The sequence below is a fragment of the Trachymyrmex septentrionalis genome, unplaced genomic scaffold, assembly GCF_001594115.1.
Source record: "Trachymyrmex septentrionalis isolate Tsep2-gDNA-1 unplaced genomic scaffold, Tsep1.0 scaffold9, whole genome shotgun sequence".
Taxonomy (NCBI): domain Eukaryota; kingdom Metazoa; phylum Arthropoda; class Insecta; order Hymenoptera; family Formicidae; genus Trachymyrmex; species Trachymyrmex septentrionalis.
The window spans coordinates 813,138-819,910 of NW_017306091.1; the positions used below are offsets into that span (position 1 = coordinate 813,138).

Consider the following 6,773-nt stretch of genomic DNA (forward strand, 5'->3'; position numbering starts at 1 on the left):
GGTGATGGATGTATGGTAATTTCATTAGTATACCATATATCTAAATAGATGTATATATGCATAAATTTAATAACAATATACGGATAAATACATATAGCATTCTATACATTGCATTGAAATGGATCAGTTAAAACAGGTTAGGGTAAACTTAATCCTAGATACCTCTTATTAAATTTATTGTGCATGCAAGTTTGATATAGTATGTATACGAAGCGCATAGAATTTTTGGAAGAACTTGAAATATTATAATAGAATATATGTTATTAATAATTATATTATTTAATCACCAGTATTATGTGGACATTCAATATTAAAATTGAGTACATTAAAGAAGTTTATCGAACTTTTATGCTTATTATTTAGAAATATGTAGAATATAATTTCTTGAAAATATAAGAGATTAAATAAAAGTAAAAAACGTTAAATTTAAATGAATTTATATATGAATATTAATAAAGTTAAGAACGACAAGAACAGATACCTGATATCTTTTACCTTATTGTGATAAAAATAAAAATATACTTTCCAATAAATATAGATTACTGATAAGCCAATATAATATCTGTTATAGATGTGTGAAAGTATCTTAATTAAGCTATTGACCGCTTGGCGGCTATTATTTTAAACTATATATATAATATTAACAGTATATTAGAAGTCAATAGTTAAAAATATATAAAAAGTTATATCAATTTTGTATTGAGATTTTTATTTATATTCATAAATTCTTTCATAAAAATTAAATTATAAAATATTTATTTACTTTATTACTGCACCGATTTTCGGAAAACGAAAGTAAGGATATGAGTATGTCGCTTCTCGATAGTGTTTATGTTCGTTACGTTTTCGTTATAAGGACGTGCCATCGATTGTTATTTCGGATCCCTCCTTCCGGAGCGGAAAGGGATCAGATAGTCTGATACCGATCAGGGAAACCGTTATTTGGAGTTTACATTTCCGTAGATCTTGTTTATTATTATGCGGTTGTATCTTAAGCACTGTCAAGTTTAATTGATGGTTGTTTAATTTCTAATCTCAATTATAAAAGCTTGATCTTTGTTTCTTTCTTCAATTGATTTTAAAAACAATTGTGAGGGCTATAATTAGGCCGACTTTATATTCAAGGTTTGACGTCCGCACTTGGACGTTGACAACATTTCATGACAATCATTTTCATATCATATAAATAATAAAAGATAACATTCCAATATTATAATGAGTGTATATTATAAAGAGCATTTAATATGTAGATAGTATTTTATGAAAGGAAACAAAGGACATGTGGCTCCAGTTTAGCGCTTTGAAGCAAATATGCTCACTGAATCGGTAACGCATTGACTATCTTTTTGCAAGTTTATTATAAAATAAGATTACAAATAATTAATTTTTTTAATAGTTATAATAACTTGACAAAATTTAAAATGCAAAAAATTTAATTATAATTAGTCATATTAATTTATACTTTTTAGAATTAGATTTCCGTTCTGATTAGATTTCGATTAGAATTAGCTTTAAATTAGAATTAGATTATCTTTAAATTTCACCTAAAACGCAAATACGGTTACACTTAGCTTTCTATCTAATAAATATAATCCACATAACACGGTTCTTCAACAAATGTTGCAAGAACGTCACGTTTGAAGGACACAATTAATTTTATGACACTTTTTTAGTTTATATTAGGAGAGAACATACATAATTCATTGTTGATATTATTAATAAATTGCTAATTAGTGTTTATTTTTGCAAATAAGACTGCTTTAATCAAGTATTCCCTATATATGAATACTTTTTACATTAAAAACGTAATTATCAGATGTTCTGTTTTTATAGAAAAAAGATAAGCTGACTAAAACGACTAATAAGCCACATAGTAAAACCAGAACTAAACGTAAATATTATTCACATTAGAGAACAATCTTACTGATTATAAATCTAATAATAACATTATAGAGGACCGGTATAAATTTATCAATTATGTGACGCACATAAATTGATTAACTGTTATAAACCCAATTACAGTAAAGTAAGTTTAGTAATATGATACTTCCCCCTTATCTTTATAACATCCCTTCTTTTTATACTACCAACGATGAGGCATGCGTACTTTGTATGTGGGGGTGTGTCATCATCCACCACCATGAGATCCCTTCGATCTCCGATTATTCATGCGCAAAGTATTTACATCAGTATCTCATGGTAATGCGACGGTGATACTTGCTTTGTGGCTTTGCGTTGTCGCGCTCGGATGTGACCAAAACAGTAATTTATTTTTTATATCGTCCATCAATTATCTTTGTAGTTTAAATCGCGTGAGTGCCATTTCTAAAAAAAATGTTAAAAGACATTTTTTAACATTAATCAACATTATTATACAATTAAATAATTTTGTATTAATAATGTTAAGAATGCCGTTCTGCTCGTGAAATATTCAGGCGAATATAATATCACAGTTCTAGTGAGGGTAAGTGAATATGATTATGTGTATCTCTGAACGAGCGAAATGAAGGTTGAAATATTGTGAATTTTGATGCTCCGTGTCAATGGAATTAATAGGAATAATACTTAATGATTATTGTCATATATGCTTTTAATGTATAACTAGGGCAAGAAGTAAATACGTCCTGTCCTATACTTGTAAGTCGTTGTCGCCAATCTGATGTAAACAATTAGATTAGATTTAATAATTAATATACCGAAGCTTTTTACCTTTCTATTTTTTATCACAATTTTGGCTGTGATTAAACCCAATTGTCTATCATTTATCGGATACAGTGGAGCTTGATTTTAATTATTAATTGGAATTCTTTAATAAGTTTAATTTTTAGCTGTTACTAGCGTGTTACATTTTCTATTTATGCTATTATCTTTTTAACAGTTTAGCTTGAATAATATCAAATCTTCATTTCTTTCAAGAATATTTATCAAATCTTCATTTATTTCTGTAGGAATATATTTTTAAGATTTTAAAAAGTATTGAAAAAAATTCTTTACGTAAAAATATTTAAATGTTAACAACATGTATAATTATTATTTCTCTTGATATTATGTAAAAATTTCTAAATTAAATTTTATTATTATTAATCTATTAATCAAAATAATATAATTGACATTAAATAATAATTAATAAAATTGACATTAAATTAATAAAATTGACATTAAAAACTAATTAATAAAAATAAATAATTTGCCACATTAATAAATTATTATTTTATCAAAACGAACTAAAAAGGAAATTCGAGTAAATTTTTGGTTCTTTTATATGTGCGTATATAATAATATGAATTCAATGACAGCTATAATATAAATAATTTACATTAATAATAATACATAATAAAGGACATTTGCTCAATAATTTTTATTATGTATTAAAAACAATGTATAATAATCATATCAAAGTGACATTTTTTTGTTCGATCCAAGGAATAGACATTAGTATATATAGACATTAGTATATATGTCACAGCCTTTTTGAGAAATTAGCCTTTTTACGAAAAGGCTAGTCTTTATGCAAAACAGCGCCTTTTTGCGAAATCAATGATCATTCCTCAATTAAACTGACGCACTTTAGCCTTTTCGCGAAAAGACTAACTCACCTTATTGGTTAACAGCCTTATTGGTTAATGATACGCGTTCTGCAAAAAAACTAATGAAATGTCTAGCCTTTTTTTAAAACCTACATTCTAGGCTTTATGCAAAAGGGTAAAGGTATAGAATATCCCGATCACCTAAAATTTTTGATAAAAATATACTCATTCGTTTTTGCACGAAATGAAGGATATCGTTATATGACTGATATTCACATAGCACCATGAGTCCACAAGAATAATTAATAAAATGTACTGACGGAAAAAATTAAATAAAAAAAGATAAGCAACAATGAAATAAGATATACATTTGGGCATTCTGTTATAGATACAATATAATATTACATACATTGCACAGTCTAATTTCATAAATGATGAAAGTACAGAATTTTGTCAATAAACATGATTTTATGATAAGATTGACATTTTTTCGGAAGCATGGATTTCGCGTATAATTTTTGCAAATTTTCGTGTAGTGGTTTTTCGTATCCCGTAGAACCCCAGGCAGCAATTATAACAGTATCATTCTCTGCAATATCCTTCGTTGAAAATTTAATTGCTTCTGGACCAAATTGAATTGGTATAGTCAGCTAAAACATTTTATACCAATGATCTAAACTGAAGAAGTGATTAAAGAATATTTTATTATTTAAAACCTTTATATTATTTTTTATTATTAATATAGCAGAAATTATATCGAGCGATTCACAAATGTATCACAAAACTATTGTATATATATAATATTATATTATATTTATATACATGGTTAAATGGAATGGAAAAGGTACTAGTCCGTTCCTTTTCCGATATTTTTTATGATAACAATTTGATAATGATATTGCAATTTTCTATGACTATAACGATAGCTAAACATTGAGATCGCGCGCGCGCTAAGGTTTAAAAAGTAATTTGTAACGAGTAACGTTATTTGTTACAAATAACGATTAAAAAATAACAAGTTACAAGTCCCAAGTTAATTTTTTCAGTAACGAGAGTGACTTTTTCAACTCGTTACCAGTAATTGATCAAATGACTTTCCAACTCTGATATTACTATTACAGGCAAAAAAATGTCATTGACAAATCATTATTATATAATAGAGTGACAATAAAGAATCGTAAGTAATGGCGTTACAAGTAACTTACTTCCAATCCTTGGTTAAATACACAGTTTAGTTTAAGATTATATCTTTATCAAACCTATGTCGCGAGGGCCTCTACTACTAGAAGGATCAAAGGGATTATAATCTTTATGGCACCAAACTTGTTCTACTTTATAAGCCTATCCGTCTGTATTAAGATAAGTTGTGCCAGTGACAAAAGTCATAAACTTTAGAGAATCGTCGGAAAATAAATGATCCACGCAATGTCCGGCAGTTAGGATGTAACGCGAATCAATTATGCTACCGCCGCAAAAGTAGTTGTTATCTCTTAAGGAGACACAATGCGGAGTAGTTGTTATCTCTGTATACTGGCGGATAATCCATTTAATTTTTCTGGTTCATCGCTATAAATTCCTGCGAATGAATAGTTTCCAAACATCATACAATTCGTTAGTAATGTCATCTAAAGCCCGACGCAGAACGCAGGTCGCAGGTCGCATGTGAAATGCATTTCAGATTGTAATAAGTCGCAAGACGCAGGACGCGCAAGTTAAATTTCGCCCAACTTTCTGCGTCTTGCGTTCTGCGTGCTACAATCATATTATAATTAAAATACGTTAGATTAGTTTCTAGTTTTGCGTTCTGCGATCCGCATTCAGCGTTTTATGTAGATCGGCCTTCATATACTTAAATAAATGATACTATCAGGGATAAGAATCGTTTGTCGTTACTTTTTACAATAATGATTTGACAATAATGTAATTTTTTTTTATAATGGTAACGATAACTAGCTAAAAGCTAAAATTGGGAAAGTTACCTTTAAAAAGTAGCTAATCACTATTACGCATGATTTCTTAAAAAAATTAACTCATTTGTTGTACATCGATTTGTTATTTTTACTTGTTATTTTAAATTACAAGCAATAATGAGTTATTTTTTTACAATAAACAGCGTATGATCGTGACATGATGCTTTTTGAAAAATGATTTTTACTTAACTTTTGCATTTAGTTAGTTACTATTATTATCATAAAAAACGTTATTATCAAATCGTTATAAATAGTAACGTTAAAGAAAGGGCGTTATTTATCTCCCATCTCTAAATCAATGCTGATTAATTTTATATTAAATTAATTATTACATCATTATCAATATGAATTATTTACACATTTATGATATATTACTTATGCAAGAAAGAATTCTTATTAACTTTATATTTTAAAGTTTATTCCATCTTATATTTCTTGTATGACATAAAAAAAAATGTGATAGAATTTGATTTTAATTTTATGCAAAGTTTATAAAATTAATGGGATACAATCAATAAATGTAATAAGAATAATAGTATTAAGTGTATAATCAAAATAATAGAACAATTAAATATATCATAGGAACATAATCATTGAGATTCAACATTTTATACAATATACAATTAAGTAATTTACTCGTATATACAATATAAAAAATAAGATACAATATGTAACGCTTTTATAAAGTAAACGAATTAATAGAAAATACATTTTAATTATATAGAACTTATAAAATTGTTCAAAGAAAAACGTTATTAAGTCTGATATTTAACTTAGGATCGCCAATGCGACCAGGATACATGTTATGAGCTTTATTGCATAGATTTGCTTTCGCACGTGGTAAACTTCGGAAAGCACAGTAATGGCCAATGGCGTATGATACAATTTATATACATACTGAAATATATACACAACTGTGAATAACATTAATATATTCAATTTTTATCGCGTTATAACAATATTATCACGCAAATTGTCTGTCGTCGAATTAAGAATGATGATGATTTAGATATTGTATATATCATTATTCAATTCATGAGCAATCGTGTATTGTAAGCAAAATTTGTATATTAAACAAATAAATTATTATATATTTTTATAAAAATGATTTGAGTTGTTATAAATCTAATAATAACATTTCGAGAATGATAATAGGTTATTGGTTGAATTTTGATAATATTTTATTACATTAGAATACGAAAATATTATATATATATATATATATATATATATATATAAAGGGTGGGCCATCTATTGGTACGTTTTTGAATTTCGT

General features: G+C 27.0%; 1 pseudogene; it reads right to left on the reverse strand.

Moving 5' to 3' along the window:
- Positions 1 to 3,952: 3,952 nt before the first annotated feature.
- LOC108755601 overlaps positions 3,953 to 6,773 on the reverse strand; it is an 8,360-nt pseudogene continuing 5,539 nt past the window's right edge.